Source organism: Heptranchias perlo, chromosome 12, assembly GCF_035084215.1.
Source record: "Heptranchias perlo isolate sHepPer1 chromosome 12, sHepPer1.hap1, whole genome shotgun sequence".
NCBI lineage: Eukaryota > Metazoa > Chordata > Chondrichthyes > Hexanchiformes > Hexanchidae > Heptranchias > Heptranchias perlo.
Window position 1 is genome coordinate 72869134 of NC_090336.1, and position 26830 is coordinate 72895963.

The 26830-nt window shown below is 54.5% G+C and overlaps 1 protein-coding gene across 1 annotated transcript in view; it reads left to right on the forward strand.

Moving 5' to 3' along the window:
- The window catches only part of LOC137327794 (polypeptide N-acetylgalactosaminyltransferase 18-like), a 440866-nt gene that overhangs the window by 251131 nt on the left and 162905 nt on the right, over positions 1-26830 (forward strand). The gene's annotated exons all lie outside the window — the stretch shown is intronic.

Consider the following 26830-nt stretch of genomic DNA (forward strand, 5'->3'; position numbering starts at 1 on the left):
TTAGAAAACATTTCTACACACAAAGGGTGGTAGAAGTTTGGAACTCTCTCCCGCAAATGGTAATTGATACTAGCTCAATTGCTAAATTTAAATCTGAGATAGATAGCTTTTTGTCAACCAAAGGTATTAAGGGATATGGGCCAAAGGCAGGTATATGGAGTTAGATCACAGATCAGCCATGATCTTATCAAATGGCGGAGCAGGCACGAGGGGCTGAATGGCCTACTCCTGTTCCTATGTTCCTAAGATAATGGAGTTGTTGACTGATCATACCAATCAATCTCCATCAACGAGTCTACGACAGACCCAGACACGAGGCGAGGAAAACCCCCAATGGCGGAGAGCTTTGGGAGCCATTGGTCCAAATTCACCTGTTCCTCCCGAGCCTGTTACACTCACCGCACGTCAGGCGCTAAATTGGGCCGTGTAGCCCCCGTTGTTTCGGCGCTGCACGGCCTTTCCGACATCCAAGGTGCCGCCTTGGTTGCGCACGCATGTTTCCAGCGTGACGTGCGCCGGGCGCCATCTTGGTATAGGGGTTTGCGCAGGCGCAGATATCGAACGCTGGAATCACGCAAAGTAGGGAGAAAATGGCTTCAATCAGTGTGCGACACTGATTTAAAGTGATAGACACCATTTTGGGACTTAACGCTCAACTCAACGCACAGTCTTAAGGCTGACCATCTGACCGTATCTTAGAGTGCCTGGAGGACCCGCCCACCAGCGCTATTTAAAGGGACCATGCAGGATTTACAGGTTAGTGGCTGGATTATTGCTTCTGGCTGCCGAGACATTTGTAACTGTTTTTGGAGGTCTCCTGGACTTGAATATTAGGACTAGGGAATATAGTCTGACATTTAGAGCCAGGACATGCAGGAGTGAAGTCAGGAAATGCTTCGACACGCAAAGGGTGGGAGATGTTTGGAACACTCTTCTACAGATGGCAGTTGATGCTCGCTCACTTGTGAATGTTAAATCTGAGATTGATAGATTTCTGTGAACCAAGGGTATTAAGGGATCTGGGGCTAAGACGGGTACATGGAGTTAGGTCACAGGTCCACCATGATCTCACTGAATGGTGGAACAGGCTCGAGGGGCGAAATGCCACGGCCACTTGCTGCCTCCTGATATGCGCCACCTTCTCCTGCAAGAAAGCGGGACGTGTGTCTGGGTGATGTGCCTGTCATGGTTGAATAGCTGCCAGTGTGTGTGGCCTGTGAGTTGTGGGTGGGCGGCTTGAAACAGAGGTAATGTGTGAGGGTGAGAGGAAGCATCTGGTTGGAAGAGTTGAGTACTGATGGAGAGAGTTTATTGGTATGTGGGTGCAGTGCGTGGAGCAGTTGGTCGGAGACGCCACTTGACAGTTGACCTCACTCACCTTGACCACTCATGTCAAAGCATTGAACTTCTTCCTGCACTGCATCCATGTCCATGATGCTGTGAGCCTGGCATTGACTTCGTCCCCCGTTGCCTCCCACTGCCTTTTGGGCATATGTCTGGAGGGCCTGTTGCCCCCACCTTCCTGTGGATATAGGATGTCCCTCCTTCTGTCCACCTCTTGCACCAAGGTCTCTAGTGCATCAGCAGAGACCCTTGGTGCACGCACTCTCGCAGGTCTGGTACCAACTCAGATCGGCAGATTGGTGAGGTCTGGTGTGCAGATTGGAGGGTGTGGGATTTAGTAGTGCGCAACCTTTATTCAATGTTTTAACATAACTCATCAGTGTGTGAACATAGGGACGGGACCTGCATCTGTGTTTTACGTGTGCGATGTCTGATCTCCGTTCAGACTCCATGCAGACAGCAGACTGTTATTTCCAGCAAGTAACTGCTCCCTTTAAGAAATGTTAAGAGACAGCCTCCCTTTAAGAGATTGGGGCCCTCCCTGCTGCTGGAAAGTGCACATTTATTTGAATCCAGGAAAACAGGCCATTTGACCCAACCAGTCTGTGATGGTGTCTACTCTCCATATGAGCATGTTATGATAATTACATTAACGACCTTGTTCCATAAGAGATAGGATCAGGAGTAGGCCATTCGGCCCCTCGAGCCTGCTCCGCCATTCAATGAGATCATGGCTGATCTGATTTTTACCTCAACTCCACTTTCCCGCCTTTTCCCCATATCCTTTGACTCCCTCGCTGATCAAAAATTGGTCTAACTCAGCCTTGAATGTATTCAATGTCTCGGCCTCCGCAGCTTTTTGGGGTAAAGAATTCCAAAGATTCACGACCCTCTGGGAGAAGAAATTCCTCCTAATTTCCGTCTTAAACGGGCGACCCCTTATTCTGAGACTATGCCCCGAGTTTTAGATTCCCCCATGAGGGGTAACATCCTCTCAGCATCTACCCTATCGAGTCCCCTCAGAATCTTGTATGTTTCAATAAGATCTCCTCTCATTCTTCTAAGCTCCAATGAGTATAGACCCAACCTGTTCAATCTTTCCTCATAAGACAACCCTTCCATACCCGGAATCAACCTAGTGAACCTTCTCTGAACTGCCTCCAATGCAAGTATGTCCTTCCTTAAATAAGGGCACCAGAACTGTACGCAGTACTCCAGGTGTGGTCTCACCAGCACCCTGTACAGTTGGATCATGACTTCCCTGCTTTCATACTCCATCCCCCTAGAAATAAAGGCCAATATTCCGTTTGCCTTCCGGATTACCTGCTGCACCTGTATGTTGACTTTTTGTGTTTCATGTACGAGGACACCCAGATCCCTCTGTACCGCAGCATTTTGTGCTATTTCTCCATTCAAATAATATTTTACTTTTTCATTTTTCCTCCCAAAGTGGGATGACTTCACATTTTCCCACACGATATTCCATCTGCCAAATTTTTGCCCATTCGCTTAACCTGTCAATATCCCTTTGAAAATATATTTGATAAAGAAAAATTTTGCAGGGCTCTGGGGAAAGAGCAAGGGGGAGTGGGACTAATTGGACGGCTCTTTCAAAGAGCCGGCACAGGCACGATGGGCCGAACGGCCTCCTTCTGTGTTGTACGATTCTGTGATCGGGCATGGGGAACGCATGTGACCCATGATTCCTTCCTACATGCAGCCCATATCCCTTCAACTAGTTCACCTTCAACCATCTATCCAATCTTTATTATTTTGATGATATGTCCTCAAAACTTGAGCTCATCCAAAACTCTGCTGCGCGAATCCTAACTCGCACCGAGTCCCGTTCACCCATCACTCCCCCCACTGTGCTCGCTGACCTACATTGGCTCCCGGTCCGGCAATGCCTCGATTTTAAAAATACTCATTCTTGTTTTCAAATCTCTCCATGGTCTCGCACCCCCACCCCCTCCCTATCTCTGTAACCTCCTCCAGCCCCGAAAACCCTCCAAGATCTCTGCGCTCCTCCGATTCTGGCCTCCTGAGCATCCCTGATTTCCATCGCTCCACCATTGGCGGCCGTGCCTTCGGCTGCCTGGGCCCTAAGCTCTGGAATTCGCTCCCTAAACCTCTCCGCCACTCTCTCCTCCTTTAAGACGCTCTTTAAAACCTACCTCTTTGACCAAGCTTTTGGTCACCTGTCCTAATACCGTTTTGGATACTGTTGGGGGTGATGGCTCACCAGGGGAAGGTGGCAGCGGCCAGGTTTATGGCACCGTGGCTGGCTCTGCTGCACAGGAGGGCAGGAAAAAGAGTGGCAGAGCTATAGTGATAGGGGACTCGATTGTAAGGGGAATAGACAGGCGTTTCTGCGGACGCAACCGAGACTCCAGGATGGTATGTTGCCTCCCTGGTGCAAGGGTCAGGGATGTCTAGGAGCGGCTGCAGGACATTCTGGAGGGGGAGGGTGAACAGCCAGTTGTCGTGGTGCATATAGGCACCAACGATATAGATAAAAAACAGGATGAGGTCCTACAAGCTGAATTTAGGGAGTTAGGAGTTAAACTAAAAAGTAGGACCTCAAAGGTAGTAATCTCAGGATTGCTACCAGTGCCACGGGTTAGTCAGAGTAGGAATGACAGGATAGCTGGGATGAATACGTGGCTTGAGAGATGGTGCAAGAGGGAGGGATTCAAATTCCTGGGCCATTGGAACCAGTTCTGGGGGAGGTGGGACCAGTACAAATTGGACGGTCTGCATCTGGGCAGGACTGGAACCAATGTCCTAGGGGGAGTGTTTGCTAGTGCTGTTGGGGAGGGTTTAAACTAAAGTGGCAGGGGGATGGGAACTGATGCAGGAAGTCAGTGGGAAGTAAAGTGGTGACAGAAACAAAAGGCAGTAAGGGAGAGTGTACAAAACATGACCGGACAGATGGTCTGAGAAAGCAGGGCAAAGACCAAGGGAAGTCTCGATTAAACTGCATTTATTTCAATGCAAGAAGTCTGATGGGCAAGGCAGATGAACTCAGGGCATCGATGGGTACATGGGACTGGGATGTTATAGCTATTACTGAAACATGGCTAAGGGAGGGGCAGGACTGGCAGCTCACTGTTCCAGGGTACAGATGCTATGGGAAAGATAGAGCAGGAGGTAAGAGAGGAGGGGGAGTTGCGTTCTGGATTAGGGAGAACATCACGGCAGTAGTGAGAGAGGATATATCCGAGGGTTCGCCCACTGAGTCTATATGGGTAGAACTGAAAAATAAGAAGGGAGAGATCACGTTGATAGGATTGTACTACAGACCCCCAAATAGTCAATGGGAAATTGAGGAGCAAATATGTAAGGAGATTACAGACAGCTGCAAGAAAAATAGGGTGGTAATAGTAGGGGACTTTAACTTTCCCAACATTGACTGGGATTAGGGGCTTGGATGGAGAGAAATTTGTTGAGTGTATTCAGGAGGAATTTCTCATTCAGTATGTGGATGGCCTGACTAGAGAGGGGGCAAAACTTGACCTCCTCTTGGGAAATAAGGAAGGGCAGGTGACAGAAGTGTTAGTGAGGGATCACTTTGGGACCAGTGATCATAATTCCATTAGTTTTAAGATAGCGATGGAGAATGATAGGTCTGGCCCAGAAGTTAAAATTCTAAATTGGGGAAAGGCCAATTTTGATGGTATTAGACAGGAACTTTCAGAAGTTGATTGGGAGAGTCTGTTGGCAGGCAAAGGGACGTCTGGTAAGTGGGAGGCCTTCAAAAGTGTGTTAACCAGGGTTCAGGGTAAGCACATTCCTTATAAAGTGAAGGGCAAGGCTGGTAGAAGTAGGGAACCTTGGATGACTCAAGAGATTGAGGCCTTAGTCAGAAAGAAGAAGGAGGCATATGACATGCATAGGCAGCTGGGATCAAGTGGATCCCTTGAAGAGTATAGAGATTGCCGGAGTAGAGTTAAGAGAGAAATCAGGAGGGCAAAAAGGGGATATGAGATTGCTTTGGCAGATAAGGCAAAGAAGAATCCAAAGAGCTTCTACAAATACATAAAGGGCAAAAGAGTAACTAGGGAGAGAGTCGGGCCTCTCAAGGATCAACAAGGTCATCTATGTGCGGAACCACAAGAGATGGCAGAGATCCGAAATGAATATTTCGCATCGGTATTTACGGTTGAGAAAGGCATGGATGTTAGGGAACTTGGGGAAATAAATAGTGATGTCTTGAGGAGTGTACATATTACAGAGAGGGAGGTGCTGGAAGTCTTAACGTGCAGCAAGGTAGATAAATCTCCGGGTCCTGATGAAATGTATCCCAGGACGTTATGGGAGGTTAGGGAGGAAATTGCGGGTCCCCTAGCAGAGATATTTGAATCATCCACCGCTACAGGTGAGGTGCCTGAAGATTGGAGGGTAGCAAATGTTGTGCCTTTGTTTAAGAAGGGCGGCAGGGAAAAGCCTGGGAACTACAGACCAGTGAGCCTGACATCTGTAGTGGGTAAGTTGTTAGATGGTATTCTGAGAGACTGTATCTACGGGCATTTGGAGAGGCAGGGACTGATTAGGAACAGTCAGCATGGTTTTGTGAGAGGAAAATCATGTCTCACAAATTTGATTGAGTTTTTTGAAGGGGTAACCAAGAAGATAGATGAGGGCTGTGCAGTAGACGTGGTCTACATGGACTTTAGCAAAGCCTTTGACAAGGTACCGCATGGTAGGTTGTTACATAAGGTTAAATCTCACGGGATCCAAGGTGAGGTAGCCAATTGGATACAAAATTGGATTGACGACAGAAGACAGAGGGTGGTTGTGGAGGGTTGTTTTTCAAATTGGAGGCCTGTGACCAGCGGTGTGCCTCAGGGATCGGTGCTGGGTCCACTGTTATTTGTTATTTATATTAATGATTTGGATGAGAATTTAGGAGGCATGGTTAGTAAGTTTGCAGATGACACCAAGATTGGTGGCATTGTGGACAGTGAAGAAGGTTATCTAGGATTGCAACGGGATCTTGATAAATTGGGCCAGTGGGCCGATGAATGGCAGATGGAGTTTAATTTAGATAAATGTGAGGTGATGCATTTTGGTAGATCGAATCGGGCCAGGACCTACTCCGTTAATGGTAGGGCGTTGGGGAGAGTTATAGAACAAAGAGATCTAGGAGTACAGGTTCATAGCTCCTTGAAAGTGGAGTCACAGGTGGATAGGGTGGTGAAGAAGGCATTCGGCATGCTTGGTTTCATTGGTCAGAACATTGAATACAGGAGTTGGGATGTCTTGTTGAAGTTGTACAAGACATTGGTGAGGCCACACTTGGAATACTGTGTACAGTTCTGGTCACCCTATTATAGAAAGGATATTATTAAACTAGAAAGAGTGCAGAAAAGATTAACTAGGATGCTACCGGGACTTGATGGTTTGACTTATAGGGAGAGGTTAGATAGACTGGGACTTTTTTCCCTGGAGAGTAGGAGGTTTAGGGGTGATCTTATAGAAGTCTATAAAATAATGAGGGGCATAGACAAGGTAGATAGTCAAAATCTTTTCCCAAAGGTAGGGGAGTCTATAATGAGGGGGCATAGATTTAAGGTGAGAGGGGAGAGATACAAAAGGGTCCAGAGGGGCAATTTTTTCACTCAAAGGGTGGTGAGTGTCTGGAACGAGCTGCCAGAGGCAGTAGTAGAGGCGGGTACAATTTTGTCTTTTAAAAAGCATTTGGACAGTTACATGGGTAAGATGGGTATCGAGGGATATGGGCCAAGTGCAGGCAATTGGGACTAGCTTAGTGGTATCAACTGGGCGACATGGACATTTTGGGCCGAAGGGCCTGTTTCCATGTTGTAAACTTCTATGATTCTATGATTCTAATATCTCCTTATGTGGCTCGGTGTCAAATTTTGTTTGATAATCGCTCCTGTGAAGCGCCTTGGGAAGTTTTGCTATGTCAAAGGTGCGATATAAATGCAAGTTGTTGCTGTTGTACTAAATTCCTGTCCGTCAGCTCGGCAGCGAGGATGGGGCTGAACGAATTCACTGCACTGCTGTCGTTTCTGAACCAGCCGGGCTGCTTCACTTATCTGTACCCCTTTCTGCCACAAGTCTCTCTTGGGCATTGTCTAGCCAGCACTTCCATCGTCTTCCTAGGCTTCTTGCTTGGTGTATCTTTGCGTGCGGGGCTCTGAAAGGTTTTCCAGCTGTTTCCACTCTTCAAACTTGCCCCAAACTATCTCAGTCCTCTTTCTTGGATCTTCTGGATCAGCTTTGTTTCTTGTCCGAGCCATGTTATTGTTATATCATTCCTGATTCTTTGCATAATGGATACTCCCAATATTCACCTCTGCTGTTGCCATCTTCTGCTCGTCAACTTTCCTGATAATTCGAGCACTTAGACCTGTGTAACAATGTGGGGATTTATTGTCATAGAGTCATAGAGTTATACAGCACAGATAGAGGCCCTTCGGCCCATCGTGTCCGCGCCGGCCATCAGCCCTGTCTACTCTAATCCCATATTCCAGCATTTGGTCCGTAGCCTTGTATGCTATGGCATTTCAAGTGCTCATCCAAATGCTTCTTGAATGTTGTGAGGGTTCCTGCCTCCACAACCCTTTCAGGCAGTGAGTTCCAGACTCCAACCACCCTCTGGGTGAAAAAGTTCTTTCTCAAATCCCCTCTAAACCTCCCGCCTTTTACCTTGAATCTATGTCCCCTTGTTATAGAACCCTCAACGAAGGGAAAAAGCTCCTGAGTATCCATCCTATCTGTGCTCCTCATAATTTTGTACACCTCAATCATGTCCCCCCTCAGCCTCCTCTGCTCCAAGGAAAACAAACCCAATCTTCCCAGTCTCTCTTCATAGCTGAAGCGCTCCAGCCCTGGTAACATCCTGGTGAATCTCCTCTGCACCCTCTCCAAAGCGATCACATCCTTCCTGTAGTGTGGTGACCAGAACTGCACACAGTACTCCAGCTGTGGCCTAACCAGTGTTTTATACAGCTCCATCATAACCTCCTTGCTCTTATATTCTATGCTTCGGCTAATAAAGGCAAGTATCCCATATGCCTTCTTTACCACCTTATCTACCTGTTCCATAAGAACATAAGAACATAAGAAATTGGAGCAGGAGTAGGCCAATCGGCCCCTCGAGCCTGCTCCGCCATTCAATAAGATCATGGCTGATCTGATCCCAACCACAAATCTAAAGAACACAAGAAGTCGGAGCAGGACCCGGCCACATAGCCCCTGGGCCCTCTCCGCCACCCACAGGGCATTGACCGATCCGAACTCAGCTTCATGTCCAATTTCCTGCCCGCTCCCCATAACCCCTAATTCCCTTTACTTCTAGGAAACTCTCTATTTCTGTTTTAAATTTATCTAATGATGGAGCTTCCACAGCTTCCTGGGGCAGCAAATTCCACAGACCTACCACCCTCTGAGTGAAGAAGTTTCTCCTCATCTCAGTTTTGAAAGAGCAGCCCCTTATTCTAAGATTATGCCCCCTAGTTCTAGTTTCACCCATCTTTGGGAACATCCTTACTGCATCCACCCGATCAAGACCCTTCACAATCTTATATGTTTCAATAAGATCGCCTCTCATTCTTCTGAACTTCACTGAGTAGAGTCCCAATCTACTCAACCTCTCCTCATATGTCCGCCCCCTCATCCCCGGGATTAACCGAGTGAACCTTCTTTGTACTGCCTCGAGAGCAAGTATGTCTTTTCTTAAGTATGGAGACCAAAACTGTATGCAGTATTCCAGGTGCGGTCTCACCAATACCTTATATAACTGCAGCAATACCTCCTTGTTTTTATATTCTATCCCCCTAGCAATAAAAGCCAACATTCCGTTGGCTTTCTTGATCACCTGCTGCACCTGCATACCAACTTTTTGATTTTCTTGCACTAGGACTGCAGTACTTTCCAGTCTCTCGCCATTAAGAAAATAACTTGCTCTCTGATTTTTCCTGCCAAAGTGCATAACCTCACATTTTCCAATATTATATTGCATCTGCCAAATCTCCGCCCACTCACCCAGCCTGTCTATATCCCCTTGCAGGTTTTTTATGTCCTCCTCACTCTCTACTTTCCCTCCCATCTTTGTATCATCTGCAAATTTTGATATGTTGCACTCGGTCCCCTCCTCCAAATCGTTAATATAGATTGTAAAGAGTTGGGGACCCAGCACCGACCCCTGTGGAACACCACTGGTTACTGGTTGCCAGTCCGAAAATGAACCATTTATCCCAACTCTCTGCTTCCTGTTCGATAACCAATCCTCCACCCATGCCAGAATATTACCCCCAATCCCGTGATTTTTTATCTTAAGTAATAATCTTTTATGTGGCACCTTGTCGAATGCCTTCTGGAAGTCTAAATACACTACGTCCACTGGTTCCCCTTTATCCACCCTATACGTTATATCCTCGAAGAACTCAAGCAAATTTGTCAGACATGACTTCCCCTTCATAAAGCCATGCTGACTTTGTCCTATTAAATTATGCTTATCTAAATGTTACGTTACTGTCTCCTTAATAATAGACTCCAAAATTTTACCCACCACAGATGTTAAGCTAACTGGCCTATAATTTCCAGCCTTCTGCCTACTACCCTTTTTAAATAACGGTGTTACATTAGCAGTTTTCCAATCTGCCGGGACCTCTCCTGAGTCCAGGGAATTTTGGAAAACTATCACCAAAGCAGCCACAATCCCTACTGCCACTTCCCTCAAGACCCTAGGATGGAAGCCATCAGGTCCAGGGGATTTATCCGCCTTGAGTCCCATTATTTTACTGAGTACCATCTCTTGAGTGATTTTAATCGTATTTAGCTCCTCCCCCCCGAGAGTCCCCTGTTTGTCCAGTGTTGGGATATTCTTAGTGTCCTCTACTGTAAAGACTGAAACAAAATATTTGTTCAGCATTTTTGCCATCTCCATGTTTCCCACCATTAATTTCCCGGTCTCATCCTCTAAGGGACCTATGTTTGCCTTAGCCACCCTTTTTCTTTTTATATAACTATAGAAACTCTTGCTATCTGTTTTTATATTTTTTGCTAATTTCTTTTCATAATCTAACTTCCCTTTCTTAATCAATCCTTTAGTTACTTTTTGCTGTCTTTTGAAGACTTCCCAATCTTCTATCCTCCCACTAAGTTTGGCTACCTTATATGTCCTTGTTTTTAGTCGGATACTATCCTTGATTTCTTTACTTAGCCATGGATGGCTGTCATTTCTTTTACACCCTTTTTTCCTCAGTGGAATATATTTATTTTGAAAGTTGTAAAATAACTCCCTAAATGAACACCACTGCTCATGTACCGTCTTACCCTTTAATCTATTTTCCCAGTCCACTTTAATCAATTCCGCTCTCATACCATCATAGTCTCCTTTATTCAAGCTCAGTACGCTTGTTTGAGAATCAACCTTCTCACCCTCTAATTGGATATGGAATTCAACCATGTTGTGGTCGCTCGTTCCAAGGGGATCCTTAACTAGGACATTAATTAATCCTGACTCATTACACAGGACCAGGTCCAAGGTTGCCTGCCCCCTTGTAGGATCAGTTACATACTGCTCAAGAAATCCATCCCTGATGCACTCAATGAACTCGTCCTCAAGGCTGCTCTGCCCAATTTGATTTGTCCAGTTAATATGATAATTAAAATCCCCCATAATTATGGCTGTTCCCTTATTACATGCCCCGACTATCTCCTGATTAATACTTCTTCCAGCAGAGTTGCAACTATTAGGAGGCCTATATACTACGCCCACTAATGTTTTTTTTCCCTTATTATTCCTTATCTCCACCCAAACTGTTTCATTATCTTGATGCTTTGTCCCAATATCATTTCTCTGTATTACAGTGATTCCGCCGCCTTCAGGGATCTGTGAACTTGCACACCAAGATCCCTCTGACCCTCTGTCTTGCCTAGGGTCCTCCCATTCATTGTGTATTCCCTTGCCTTGTTAGTCCCTCCAAAGTGCATCACCTCGCACTTTTCCGGGTTAAATTCCATTTGCCACTGTTCCGCCCATCTGACCAACCCATCTATATCGTCCTGCAGACTGAGGCTATCCTCCTCGCTATTTACCACCCTACCAATTTTTGTATCATCAGCGAACTTACTGATCATACCTTTTACATTCATATCCAAGTCATTAATGTAGACCACAAACAGCAAGGGACCCAGCACCGATCCCTGTGGTACCCCACTGGCCACAGGCTTCCAGTCACAAAAACAACCTTCGACCATCACCCTCTGCCTTCTGCCACTAAGCCAGTTTTGTATCCAAAGTGCCAAGGCACCCTGGATTCCATGGGCTCGTACCTTCTTGACCAGTCTCCTGTGGGGGACTTTATCGAAGGCCTTACTGAAATCCATGTATACCACATCCACTGCGTTACCCTCATCCACACGCCTAGTCACCCCCTCAAAAAATTCAATCAAATTAGTCAGACATGATCTTCCCTTGACAAAGCCATGTTGACTATCCCTGATTAATCCTTGCTTCTCCAAGTGGAGACTAATTTTGTCCTTCAGAATTTTTTCCAATAATTTTCCTACCACTGATGTTAGGCTCACTGGCCTGTAGTTCCCCGGTTTTTCCCTACTCCCCTTCTTGAATAATGGTATTACATTAGCGGTTCTCCAGTCCTCTGGCACATCCCCTGTGGCCAGAGAGGTTCTGAATATATGTGTCAGAGCCCCCGCAATCTCCTCCTTTGCCTCACACAGTAGCCTGGGATACATTTCGTCCGGGCCTGGGGATTTATCCATTTTTAGGCCTGCTAAAACCGCCAATACCTCCTCCCGCTCGATGTTAATATGTTCGATTATATCACAGGCCCCCTGCCGTATTTCTATGTCTACATCGTCCTTCTCCATAGTGAAAACAGATGCAAAAAATTCATTTAGAACCCCTCCTACATCTGCCGGCTCCACACACAGATTGCCATTTTTGTCCCTAATGGGCCCTATTTTTTCCCTAGTCATCCTCTTACCCTTAATATACTTATAATACATCTTAGGATTTTCCTTTATTTTGCTCGCCAGTGTTATTTCATGGCCCCTCCTTGATCTCCTAATTTCTTTTTTAAGTATCCCCCTGCACTTTTTGTACTCCTCTAGGGCTTCCTCCGTCTTTAGCCTTTTGTATCTGCCAAAAGCCCTCCTTTTTTTCCTAATCCATTCTCGTATATCCCCTGACATCCAAGGTTCCCTGGAGTTCTTGGAACCACCCTTGACCTTTACGGGAACATGTTGCCATTGTATGGTCTCAATCTCCCTTCTGAAAGACTCCCATTGCTCCGATGCGGATTTTCCTACAAGCAGCTGATCCCAGTCCATTTTGGCCAGATCCTGCCTTATCCTATTAAAATCGGCCTTCCCCCAATTTAGAACCTTTATTTCCGGCCCCTCCCTGTCCTTTTCCATGACCACCTTAAATCTCACCGAATTATGGTCACTGTCACCAAAGTGCTCACCTACTAGCACTTCTTCCACTTGGCCGGCCACATTCCCTAGAATTAGGTCCAGTACCGCCCCCTCTCTTGTAGGACTTTCTACATGCTGGCTCAAAAAGGTTGTTACTGAACTGCAAATGGAAGCCTTTCCTGATTATTATTTTGGTCACCTCTTGTCAGGTCTCAGTTTAACGCTTGGGCAGTGGGAGGAGAATTGATTTGGATTTTTTGTGTGCTGTTATAATGATGAAAACTTCCTCTATTGATTCAGTACAAAGGACTGGCGTTGTAGTTTACAAATTGTCAACCTACTTTGCATCTTATCATTATATCATAGTAAGTATAGCACAGAAGGAGGCCATTCAGCCCATCGTGCCTGTGCCGGCTCTTTGGAAAGAGCTGTCCAATTAGTCCCACTCCCCTGCTCTTTCCCCATAGCCCTGTAATTTTTTGAAGTATTTATCCAATTCCCTTTTGAAAGTTATTATTGAATCTGCTTCCACCGCCCTTTCAGGCAGCGCGTTCCAGATCGTCACAACTCGCTGCGTAAAAAAATGTTTCCTCATCTCCCCCTCTGGCTCTTTCGCTGATCACCTTCAATCTGTGTCCTCTGGTTACCGACCCTCCTGCCACTGGAAACAGTTTCTCCTTATTTACTCTATCAAAACTGTTCATGATTTTGAATATCTCTATCAAATCTCCCCTTAATCTTCTCTGCTCTAAGGAGAACAATCCCAGCTTCTCCAGTCTCTCCACATAACTGAAGTCCCTCATCCCTGGCACCATTCTAGTAAATCTCCTCTGCACCCTCTCTAAGGCCTTGACATCCTTCCTAAAGTGCGGTGCCCAGAATTGGTCACAATACTCCAGCTGAGGCCTAACCAGTGTTTTATAAAGGTTTCGCATAACTTCCTTGCTTTTGTACTCTATGCCTCTATTTAGAAAGCCCAGGATCCCGTATGCTTTTTTAACAGCCTTCTCAACGAGTCCTGCCACCTTCAAAGATTTGTGTATGTGCACCCCCAGGTCTCTCTGCCTTAAATTTGATCTGCCATGTGTCTGCCCATTTCACCAGTCTGTCTGTCCTCCTGAAGTCTGTTACTGTCCTCCAGTTACGAGGAGAGATTACACAAATTGGGGTTGTATTCTCTGGAGTTTAGAAGGTTAAGGGGTGATCTGATCGAAGTTTATAAGATATTAAGGGGAACGGATAGGGTGGATAGAGAGAAACTATTTCCGCTGGTTGGGGATTCTAGGAGTAGGGGGCACAGTCTAAAAATTAGAGCCAGACCTTTCAGGAGCGAGATTAGAAAACATTTCTACACACAAAGGGTGGTAGAAGTTTGGAACTCTCTTCCGCAAACGGCAATTGATACTAGCTCAATTGCTAAATTTAAATCTGAGATAGATAGCTTTTTGGCAACCAAAGGTATTAAGGGATATGGGCCAAAGGCAGGTATATGGAGTTAGATCACAGATCAGCCATGATCTTATCAAATGGCGGAGCAGGCACGAGGGGCTGAATGGCCTACTCCTGTTCCCATGTTCCTATAATTTGCTCCTCAAAATAATAGGGTTCACAGCATTAAATGTCAGACGTCACAGGTTTACGAAGCATTTAGGTCTAAAGTTTCTGCTTTGGGCGCAATTGGAAAATTGCACCTGAAAATTGTGCCAGTGAGGTCACAGTTCAAGTTTCTGCTAAAATGCATTTGTACAATTTCAAACTTAAAATCTTCCATGAATCGGCCCAATCCGGCACTTTAATAGAGCGTAATCGTATATCTTTTTTTCTTTACCATAAAAAATATTCATTGATGTATTTAAGGTGTATTTAATAATGGTAAACTGACGCAGTGTTATTAATACGAATAAATTGCATTAAAAGTAGTCGTAAAACATCCCAAGGTGCTTCACAGGAGCGATTATCAAACAAAATTTGATACCGAGCCACATAAGGAGATATTAGGACAGGTGACCAAAAGCTTGGTCAAAGAGGTAGGTTTTAAGGAGCGTCTTAAAGGAGGGGAGAGAGAGGCGGAGAGGTTTAGAGAGGGAATTCCAGAGCTTAGGGCCCAGGCAGCTGAAGGCACGGCCGCCAATGGTGGAGCGATGAAAATCGGGGATGAGCAAGAGGCCGGAATTGGAGGAGCGCAGAGATCTCGGAGGGTTGTAGGGGCTGGAGGAGGTTACAGAGATAGGGAGGGGGGCGAGGGCCATGGAGGGATTTAAAAACGAGGATGATAATTTTAAAATCGAGGCGTTCCCGGACCGGGAGCCAATGGAGGTCAGCGAGCGCAGGGGGTGATGGGAGAACGGGACTTGGTGCGAGTTAGGATACGGGGGCAGCAGAGTTTTGGATGAGCTTGAAAATGAGTTCATCAAAAAAAATTAATAGTTTTAATCAGGATGTCCAGCCCTCCACCTGTGAGTAACCTAATATTAAATCACTGAAAATAACTTAAAAAATCTATAATGAAGTTTCGACTAGATTCATTGCTGTCCATTAGTCCATTTCTGTGTAAATTAAATATTTTTTAAGATGTAAAAACGTGCGCCGAAGAGAATGAGCGCAATCTGAAGACCCTCCTCGAACGGGCGCAGTCGGTGAAAGCTCGCCATCCTGGTTATTTTGACTGGGGTGGGGGGAGTCCGTGGGCAGTTTTGTGGGCGGAGCCTCCTTCAGTGAAATGAATTTTGAACCAGCGCAAAAGATAACGGAAGCTCGAATTACGCCGGACGTATTTTACGGCCAGCGTCAATCGATCTCTCGCGCTGGCTCGGTTGGTCAGACCGCCACAATCTAGCGGAAAACTCGACCCCGTAATAATAATTACTGACGATAATTAAACACACACTTGACAGCCGCATTCGCGACAAAAACCTTTGCTGAAGAATGCACAGGCCTTCCACTTCCGAGCTCGTACTTGGTTGATCAGATTTTAAATGAATTCCAGAGTATCTGTTCCAACACCCGCTTTTTATACCTTTTTTTCAACCCTTCTCCGTGTCAATTCAGACGTTTCACAAGTTACATGATATAATTATCATTTAACTCCCTTTAATTGACTCACTCCCTAACTTTGAATCACCAAAGGGAGCTTTTCTGCCTGTCTTGTGTCTGTGCAATACTTTCAGTTTTGACGAGTTTGCTTCCCAAAGGCTGGTCCAATTCCCGAACTTTGTGATCTTACAACATTCCACACCAATCTCCTGCTTCTGAAATGGATGATGTCGTTCTCTTCTGCGGAACTTGTTACCAACGAATTAAAGCTCTCTGCTTTCAATTAGGTTTATTGTCTAAACTGACCATTGCTTTAAGTTCACTGTCAATTCAACAGTCGGCCTGACTCACCTCCTGACTCCCCAGTGCCTTTCCACCGTCCACAAGGCACAAGTCAGGAGTGTGATGGAATACTCTCCACTTGCCTGGATGAGTGCAGCTCCAACAACACTCAAGAAGCTCGACACCGTCCAGGACAAAGCAGCCCGCTTGATTGGCACCCCATCCACCACCCTAAACGTTCACTCCCTTCACCACCGGCGCACCGTGGCTGCAGTGTGTACCATCCACAGGATGCACTGCAGCAACTCGCCAAGGCTTCTTCAACAGCACCTCCCAAACCCGCGACCTCTACCACCTAGAAGGACAAGGGCAGCAGGCACATGGGAACAACACCACCTGCACGTTCCCCTCCAAGTCACACACCATCCCGACTTGGAAATATATCGGCCGTTCCTTCATCGTCGCTGGGTCAAAATCCTGGAACTCCCTTCCCAACAGCACTGTGGGAGAACCATCACCACACGGACTGCAGCGGTTCAAGAAGGCGGCTCACCACCACCTTCTCAAGGGGCAGTTAGGGATGGGCAATAAATGGCGGCCTCGCCAGCGACGCCCACATCCCATGAACGAATAACAAAAAAGTTCAGTGATGGCTGCATCTATATTAAACATACATGTCTATGTAAAATAAAGCGAGCCAGTCTTATGATTCTCGCATTAGCAGACTCCAAGTCACTTTGATTATCCCTTTCCTTACAACGGGAAGAGGAGGAGGCCATTCAGCCCCTCGAGCCTGTTCCACCATTCAGTTAGATCATGGCTGATCTGTATCTCAACTCCACTTACCCGCCAACAACAACAACTTGCATTCATACAGCACCTTTAACATCGTAAAACGTCCCAAGACGCTTCACAGGAGCGATTATCAAACAAAATTTGACAGATATCCCTTGATACCCTTACCCAACAAAAATCTATCAGACTCAGTCTTCAAAATTTCAATTAACCCCCAACATCCACAACTTTTTAGGGGAGAGAGTTCCAAATTCACAATATCCTTTGTGTGAAAAAGTCATGAACAGGGGCAGAAAATAATCAATAAGGCTAATGGAACGCTGGCCTTTATATCTCGAGGACTGGAGTACAAGGGGGCAGAAGTTATGCTGCAGCTATACAAAACCCTGGTTAGACCGCACCTGGAGTACTGTGAGCAGTTCTGGGCACCGCACCTTCGGAAGGACATATTGGCCTTGGAGGGAGTGCAGCGTAGGTTTACTAGAATGATACCCGGACTTCAAGGGTTAAGTTACGAGGAGAGATTACACAAATTGGGGTTGTATCCTCTTGAGTTTCGAAGGTTAAGGTGTGATCTGATCGAAGTTTATAAGATATTAAGGGGAACAGATAGGGTGGATAGAGAGAAACTATTTCCGCTGGTTGGGGATTCTAGGAGTAGGGGGCACAGTCTAAAAATTAGAGCCAGACCTTTCAGGAGCGAGATTAGAAAACATTTCTACACACAAAGGGTGGTAGAAGTTTGGAACTCTCTTCCGCAAACAGCAATTGATACTAGCTCAATTGCTAAATTTAAATCTGAGATAGATAGCTTTTTGGCAACCAAAGGTATTAAGGGATATGGGCCAAAGGCAGGTATATGGAGTTAGATCACAGATCAGCCATGATCTTATCAAATGGCGGAGCGGGCACGAGGGGCTGAATGGCCTACTCCTGTTCCTATGGTCCTATTCACCACATGAAGTGGTTGAGGCAAATAGCATAGATGCATTTCAGGGGAAGCTACATAAGTACATGAGGGGGAAAGGAATAGAAGGATGTGCTGGTAGGGAGCGAGGAGGTTCATGTGGAGCACAAACAGTTGGGCCGAATTGCGTAGAATTTCTTTACTTTCTATGTATTTACCGCAATTAATACACATTAACCAAGTCCATTTTCTAAAGATGGCGGCCTAGATTTTCCACTCGATTGGTACCAGCTGTGCAGTGTAGCTGGAGAGGGTGGGTGGAATGAGATGGACCGGGAGATTGGTCCGAGGGGTCCCCGCTCACCGGGAGATGGTCAATGGGTCCCTGCTCACCGGGAGATGGTCCAATGGATCCCTGCTCACCGGGAGATGGTCCAATGGGTCCCTGCTCACTGGGAGATGGTCCAATGGGTCCCTGCTCACCGGGAGATGGTCCAATGGATCCCTGCTCACCGGGAGATGGTCCAATGGATCCCCGCTCACCGGGAGATGGTCAATGGGTCCCTGCTCACTGGGAGATGGTCCAATGGATCCCTGCTCACCGGGAGATGGTCCAATGGATCCCTGCTCACCGGGAGATGGTCCAATGGATCCCTGCTCACCGGGAGATGGTCCAATGGATCCCTGCTCACTGGGAGATGGTCCAATGGGTCCCTGATCACTGGGAGATGGTCCAATGGGTCCCTGCTCACCGGGAGATGGTCCAATGGATCCCTGCTTACCGGGAGATGGTCCAATTGATCCCTGCTCACCGGGAGATGGTCCAATGGATCCCTGCTCACCGGGAGATGGTCCAATGGATCCCTGCTCACTGGGAGATGGTCCAATGGATCCCTGCTCACTGGGAGATGGTCCAATGGATCCCTGCTCACTGGGAGATGGTCCAATGGATCCCTGCTCACCGGGAGATGGTCCAATGGATCCCTGCTCACCGGGAGATGGTCCAATGGGTCCCTGCTCACTAGGAGATGGTCAATGGATCCCTGCTTACCGGGAGATGGTCCAATGGGTCCTTGCTCACCAGGAGATGGTCCAATGGATCCCTGCTCACCGGGAGATGGTCCAATGGGTCCCTGCTCACTAGGAGATGGTCAATGGATCCCTGCTTACCGGGAGATGGTCCAATGGGTCCTTGCTCACCGGGAGATGGTCCAATGGATCCCTGCTTACCTGGAGATGGTCCAATGGATCCCTGCTTACCGGGAGAAGGTCCAATGGATCCCTGCTTACCGGGAGATGGTCCAGTGGATCCCTGCTTACCGGGAGATGCTCCAATCGTTCCCCCCTCACCGGGAGATGGTCCAATCGTTCCCCACTCACCGGGAGATGGTCCAATGGGTCCCCGCTCATTCCTCCTGCTTCTGGGGATTTCTCACCGGAACTGATGGGGGAGGTACAGCTCCTCGAGCCAAATAAGGGCGGGAACATTATAATAATCAGCAAATGGAGGAAATACATCACCTAATGTCCGTCCCCATCACTTGCGCGATCGCGATGCCGGATACAACAGGCGCCTGTCCATCACTGGTGTGCAGTGTTGCTATGACACAAGGACCAGGCCAATCGAACACTGACCGACAGCTGCTCTGTGGTGCCGGCAACACTGCCCCTCGGCAGGGTCCTGAGGCCAAATAAATCGATGCTACTCTCCGCCCCACCGCCCCCACCGCCCTCACTCTCCGCCCCCCCGCCCTCACTCTCCGCCCCCCCGCCCTCACTCTCCGCCCCACCGCCCTCACTCTCCGCCCCACCGCCCTCACTCTCCGCCCCACCGCCCTCACTCTCCGCCCCCACCGCCCTCACTCTCCGCCCCACCGCCCTCACTCTCCGTCCCCACCGCCCTCACTCTCCGCCCCACCGCCCTCACTCTCCGCCCCACCGCCCTCACTCTCCGCCCCACCGCCCTCACTCTCCGCCCCACCGCCCTCACTCTCCGCCCCACCGCCCTCACTCTCCGTCCCCACCGCCCTCACTCTCCGCCCCACCGCCCTCATTCTCCGCCCCACCGCCCTCACTCTCCGCCCCCACCGCCCTCACTCTCCGCCCTCACTCTCCGCCCCCACCGCCCTCACTCTCCGCCCCCACCGCCCTCACTCTCCGCCCCCACCGCCCTCACTCTCCGCCCCACCTCCCTCACTCTCCGCCCCAGTGCCCTCACTCTCCGCCCCCACCGCCCTCACTCTCCGCCCCCCCGCCCTCACTCTCCGCCCCAGTGCCCTCACTCTCCGCCCCACCGCCCTCACTCTCCGCCCCCACCGCCCTCACTCTCCGCCCCACCGCCCTCACTCTCCGCCCCACCGCCCTCACTCTCCGCCCCACCGCCCTCACTCTCCGCCCCCACCGCCCTCACTCCCCGCCCCCACCGCCCTCACTCTCCGTCCCCACCGCCCTCACTCTCCGCCCCACCGCCCTCACTCTCCGCCCCAGTGCCCTCACTCTCCGCCCCACCGCCCTCACTCTCCGCCCCCACCGCCCTCACTCCCCGCCCCCACCGCCCTCACTCTCCGTCCCCACCGCCCTCACTCTCCGCCCCACCGCCCTCACTCTCCGCCCCACCGCCCTCACTCTCCGCCCCACCGCCCTCACTCTCCGCCCCACCGCCCTCACTCTCCGCCCCACCGCCCTCACTCTCCGCCCCCACCGCCCTCACTCCCCGCCCCCACCGCCCTCACTCTCCGTCCCCACCGCCCTCACTCTCCGCCCCACCGCCCTCACTCTCCGCCCCACCGCCCTCACTCTCCGCCCCACCGCCCTCACTCTCCGCCCCACCGCCCTCACTCTCCGCCCCCACCGCCCTCACTCTCCGCTCCCACCGCCCTCACTCTCCGCCCCCACCGCCCTCACTCTCCGCTCCCACCGCCCTCACTCTCCGCCCCCACCGCCCTCACTCTCCGCCCCTCCGCCCTCACTCTCCGCCCCCCCGCCCTCACTCTCCGCCCCACCGCCCTCACTCTCCGCCCCCACCGCCCTCACTCTCCGCCCCACCGCCCTCACTCTCCGCCCCACCGCCCTCACTCTCCGCCCCCACCGCCCTCACTCTCCGTCCCCACCGCCCTCACTCTCCGCCCCCACCGCCCTCACTCTCCGCTCCCACCGCCCTCACTCTCCGCCCCCACCGCCCTCACTCTCCGCCCCTCCGCCCTCACTCTCCGCCCCACCGCCCTCACTCTCCGCCCCCACCGTCCTCACTCACTCTCCACCCCACCGCCCTCACTCTCCACCCCACCGCCCTCACTCTCCGCTCCCACCGCCCTCACTCTCCGCCCCCACCGCCCTCACTCTCCGCTCCCACCGCCCTCACTCTCCGCCCCAGTGCCCTCACTCTCCGCCCCCACCGCCCTCACTCTCCGCTCCCACCGCCCTCACTCTCCGCCCCAGTGCCCTCACTCTCCGCTCCCACCGCCCTCACTCTCCGCCCCAGTGCCCTCACTCTCCGCTCCCACCGCCCTCACTCTCCGCCCCAGTGCCCTCACTCTCCGCCCCAACGCCCTCACTCTCCTACTCCACCTCCCTCACTCTCCGCTCCCACCTCCCTCACTCTCCGCCCCAGTGCCCTCACTCTCCGCCCCAACGCCCTCACTCTCCTACTCCACCTCCCTCACTCTCCGCCCCCATCGCCCTCACTCTCCGCCCCACCGCCCTCACTCTCCGCCCCCTCCGCCCTCACTCTCCGCCCCCACCGCCCTCACTCTCCGCTCCCACCGCCCTCACTCTCCGCCCCAGTGCCCTCACTCTCCGCTCCCACCGCCCTCACTCTCCGCCCCCACCGCCCTCACTCTCCGCCCCCACCGCCCTCACTCTCCGCCCCACCGCCCTCACTCTCCGCCCCCACCGCCCTCACTCTCCGCCCCCACCGCCCTCACTCTCCGCCCCCACCGTCCTCACTCTCCGTCCCCATCGTCCTCACTCTCCGCCCCACCGCCCTCACTCTCCGCCCCCACCTCCCTCACTCTCCGCCCCACCGCCCTCACTCTCCGCCCCCACCTCCCTCACTCTCCGCCCCCACCGCCCTCACTCTCCGCCCCACCGCCCTCACTCTCCGCCCCCACCGTCCTCACTCTCCGTCCCCATCGTCCTCACTCTCCGCCCCACCGCCCTCACTCTCCGTCCCCACCGCCCTCACTCTCCGCCCCACCGCCCTCACTCTCCGCCCCCACCGCCCTCACTCTCCGCCCCCCCGCCCTCACTCTCCGCCCCACCGCCCTCACTCTCCGCCCCCATCGTCCTCACTCTCCGCCCCACCGCCCTCACTCTCCGCCCCCACCGTCCTCACTCTCCGCCCCCATCGTCCTCACTCTCCGCCCCACCGCCCTCACTCTCCGCCCCACCGCCCTCACTCTCTGTCCCACCGCCCTCACTCTCCGCCCCCACCGCCCTCACTCTCCGCCCCACCGCCCTCACTCTCCGCCCCCACCGTCCTCACTCTCCGCCCCCATCGTCCTCACTCTCCGCCCCACCGCCCTCACTCTCCGCCCCACCGCCCTCACTCTCTGTCCCACCGCCCTCACTCTCCGCCCCCATCGTCCTCACTCTCCGCCCCCACCGCCCTCACTCACCGCCCTCACTCTCCGCTCCCACCGCCCTCACTCTCCGCCCCACCGCCCTCACTCTCCGCCCCACCGTCCTCACTCTCCGCCCCACCGCCCTCACTCTCCGCCCCCATCGTCCTCACTCTCCGCCCCACCGCCCTCACTCTCCGCCCCACCGCCCTCACTCTCCGTCCCCATCGTCCTCACTCTCCGCCCCCCCGCCCTCACTCTCCGCCCCACCGCCCTCACTCTCCGTCCCCATCGTCCTCACTCTCCGCCCCCCCGCCCTCACTCTCCGCCCCCACCGCCCTCACTCTCCGTCCCCATCGTCCTCACTCTCCGCCCCCCCGCCCTCACTCTCCGCCCCACCGCCCTCACTCTCCGTCCCCATCGTCCTCACTCTCCGCCCCCCCGCCCTCACTCTCCGTCCCCACGGCCCTCACTCTCCGCCCCCACCGCCCTCACTCTCCGCCCCCACCGCCCTCACTCTCCGCCCCCACCGCCCTCACTCTCCGCCCCCACTGCCCTCACTCTCCGCCCCACCGCCCTCACTCTCCGCCCCCACCGCCCTCACTCTCCGCCCCACCGCCCTCACTCTCCGCCCCCACCGCCCTCACTCTCCGCCCCACCGCCCTCACTCTCCGCTCCCACCGCCCTCACTCTCCGCCCCCACCGCCCTCACTCTCCGCCCCCACCGCCCTCACTCTCCGCCCCACCGCCCTCACTCTCCGCCCCCACCGCCCTCACTCTCCGCCCCCACCGCCCTCACTCTCCGCCCCCACCGCCCTCACTCTCCGCCCCACCGCCCTCACTCTCCGTCCCCCCGCCCTCACTCTCCGTCCCCACCGCCCTCACTCTCCGCCCCCACCGCCCTCACTCTCCGCTCCCACCGCCCTCATTCTCCGCCCCACCGCCCTCACTCTCCGTCCCCCCGCCCTCACTCTCCGTCCCCACCGCCCTCACTCTCCGTCCCCACCGCCCTCACTCTCCGCCCCCACCACCCTCACTCTCCGCCCCACCGCCCTCACTCTCCGTCCCCACCGCCCTCACTCTCCGCCCCCACCGCCCTCACTCTCCGCCCCCACCGCCCTCACTCTCCGCCCCCACCGCCCTCACTCTCCGCCCCCACCGCCCTCACTCTCCGTCCCCACCGCCCTCACTCTCCGCCCCCATCGCCCTCACTCTCAGCCCCACCGCCCTCACTCTCCGCCCCCACCGCCCTCACTCTCCGCCCCCACCGCCCTCACTCTCAGCCCCACCGCCCTCACTCTCAGCCCCACCGCCCTCACTCTCCGCCCCCATCGCCCTCACTCTCAGCCCCACCGCCCTCACTCTCCGCCCCCACCGCCCTCACTCTCCGCCCCCACCGCCCTCACTCTCCGCCCCCACCGCCCTCACTCTCCGCCCCACCGCCCTCACTCTCCGCTCCCACCGCCCTCACTCTCCGCCCCCACCGCCCTCACTCTCCGCCCCCACCGCCCTCACTCTCCGCCCCACCGCCCTCACTCTCCGCCCCCACCGCCCTCACTCTCCGCCCCCACCGCCCTCACTCTCCGCCCCCACCGCCCTCACTCTCCGCTCCCACCGCCCTCACTCTCCGCCCCCACCGCCCTCACTCTCCGCCCCCCCGCCCTCACTCTCCACCCCACCGCCCTCACTCTCCGCCCCCACCGCCCTCACTCTCCGCCCCATCGCCCTCACTCTCCGCCCCCACCGCCCTCACTCTCCGCCCCCCCCCGCCCTCACTCTCAGCCCCACCGCCCTCACTCCCCGCCCCCCGCCCTCACTCTCCGCCCCCACCGCCCTCACTCTCCGCCCCCACCGCCCTCACTCTCCGCCCCCCCGCCCTCACTCTCAGCCCCACCGCCCTCACTCCCCGCCCCCCGCCCTCACTCTCCGCCCCCACCGCCCTCACTCTCAGCCCCACCGCCCTCACTCTCCGCTCCCACCGCCCTCACTCTCCGCCCCCACCGTCCTCACTCTCCGTCCCCACCGCCCTCACTCTCCGCCCCCACCGCCCTCACTCTCCGCCCCCACCGCCCTCACTCTCAGCCCCACCGCCCTCACTCTCCGCCCCACCGCCCTCACTCTCCGCTCCCACCGCCCTCACTCTCCGCCCCCACCGCCCTCACTCTCCGCCCCCACCTCCCTCACTCTCCGCCCCCACCGCCCTCACTCTCCGCCCCCACCGCCCTCACTCTCCGTCCCCACCGCCCTCACTCTCCGCTCCCACCGCCCTCACTCTCCGCCCCCATCGCCCTCACTCTCCGTCCCCACCGCCCTCACTCTCCGCCCCACCGCCCTCACTCTCCGCTCCCACCGCCCTCACTCTCCGCCCCCACCGCCCTCACTCTCCGCCCCCACCGCCCTCACTCTCCGCCCCACCGCCCTCACTCTCCGCTCCCACCGCCCTCACTCTCCGCCCCCACCGCCCTCACTCTCCGCCCCCACCGCCCTCACTCTCCGTCCCCACCGCCCTCACTCTCTGCCCCACCGCCCTCACTCTCCTCCCCCACCGCCCTCACTCTCCGTCCCACCGCCCTCACTCTCCGCCTCCACCGCCCTCACTCTCCGCCCCCACCGCCCTCACTCTCCGCCCCCACCGCCCTCACTCTCCGCCTCCACCGCCCTCACTCTCCGCTCCCACCGCCCTCACTCTCCTCCCCCACCGCCCTCACTCTCCGTCCCACCGCCCTCACTCTCCGCCTCCACCGCCCTCACTCTCCGCCCCCACCGCCCTCACTCTCCGCCCCCACCGCCCTCACTCTCCGCCTCCACCGCCCTCACTCTCCGCCCCCACCGCCCTCACTCTCCGCCCCCATCGCCCTCACTCTCCGCCCCACCGCCCTCACTCTCCGCCCTCACTCTCCGCCCCACCGCCCTCACTCTCCGTCCCACCGCCCTCACTCTCCGCTCCCACCGCCCTCACTCTCCGCCCCCACCGTCCTCACTCTCCGCCCCCACCGCCCTCACTCTCCGCTCCCACCGCCCTCACTCTCCGCCCCCACCGCCCTCACTCTCCGCCCCCCCCGCCCTCACTCTCCGCCCCCACCGCCCTCACTCTCCGCCCCAGTGCCCTCAATCTCCGCCCCAACGCCCTCACTCTCCTACTCCACCGCCCTCACTCACCGCCCCCCCGCCCTCACTCTCCGCCCCACCGCCCTCACTCTCCGCCCCAGTGCCCTCAATCTCCGCCCCAACGCCCTCACTCTCCTACTCCACCGCCCTCACTCTCCGCCCCACCCCCCTCACTCTCCGCCCCAACGCCCTCACTCTCCGCCCCCAGCACCCTCACTCACCGCCCTCACTCACCGCCCTCACTCTCCGCTCCCACCGCCCTCACTCTCCGCTCCCACCGCCCTCACACTCCGCCCCCACCGCCCTCACTCTCCGCTCCCACCGCCCTCACTCTCCGCCCCCACCGCCCTCACTCTCCGCCCCAACGCCCTCACTCTCCGCCCTCACTCTCCACCCCCACCGCCCTCACTCTCCGCCCCAACGCCCTCACTCTCCGCCCTCACTCTCCACCCCCACCGCCCTCACTCTCCGCCCCAACGCCCTCACTCTCCGCCCTCACTCTCCGCCCCCACCGCCCTCACTCTCCACCCCCACCGCCCTCACTCTCCGCCCCACCGCCCTCACTCTCCGCCCTCACTCTCCACCCCCACCGCCCTCACTCTCCGTCCCCACCGCCCTCACTCTCCGCCCTCACCGCCCTCACTCTCCGTCCCCACCGCCCTCACTCACCGCCCCCCCGCCCTCACTCTCCGCCCTCACCGCCCTCACTCTCCGCCCCACCGCCCTCACTCTCCGCCCCCACCGCCCTCACTCTCCACCCCCACCGCCCTCACTCTCCGCCCCCACCGCCCTCACTCTCCGCCCCCACCGCCCTCACTCTCCGCCCCCACCGCCCTCACTCTCCGTCCCCCCGCCCTCACTCTCCGCTCCCACCGCCCTCACTCTCCGCCCCCCCCGCCCTCACTCTCCGCCCCCATCGTCCTCACTCTCCGCCCCCCCGCCCTCACTCTCCGCCCCCACCGCCCTCACTCTCCGCCCCGACCGCCCTCACTCTCCGCCCTCACTCTCCGCCCCCCCCGCCCTCACTCTCCGCCCCCATCGTCCTCACTCTCCGCCCCCCCGCCCTCACTCTCCGCCCCCACCGCCCTCACTCTCCGCCCCGACCGCCCTCACTCTCCGCCCTCACTCTCCGACCCCATCGTCCTCACTCACCGCCCCACCGCCCTCACTCTCCGCCCCCATCGTCCTCACTCTCCGCCCCACCGCCCTCACTCTCCGCCCCCACCGCCCTCACTCTCCGCCCTCACTCTCCGTCCCCACCGCCCTCACTCTCCGCCCCCCCCGCCCTCACTCTCCGCCCCCCCGCCCTCACTCTCCGCCCCACCGCCCTCACTCTCCGCCCCCATCGTCCTCACTCTCCGCCCCCACCGCCCTCACTCCCCGCCCC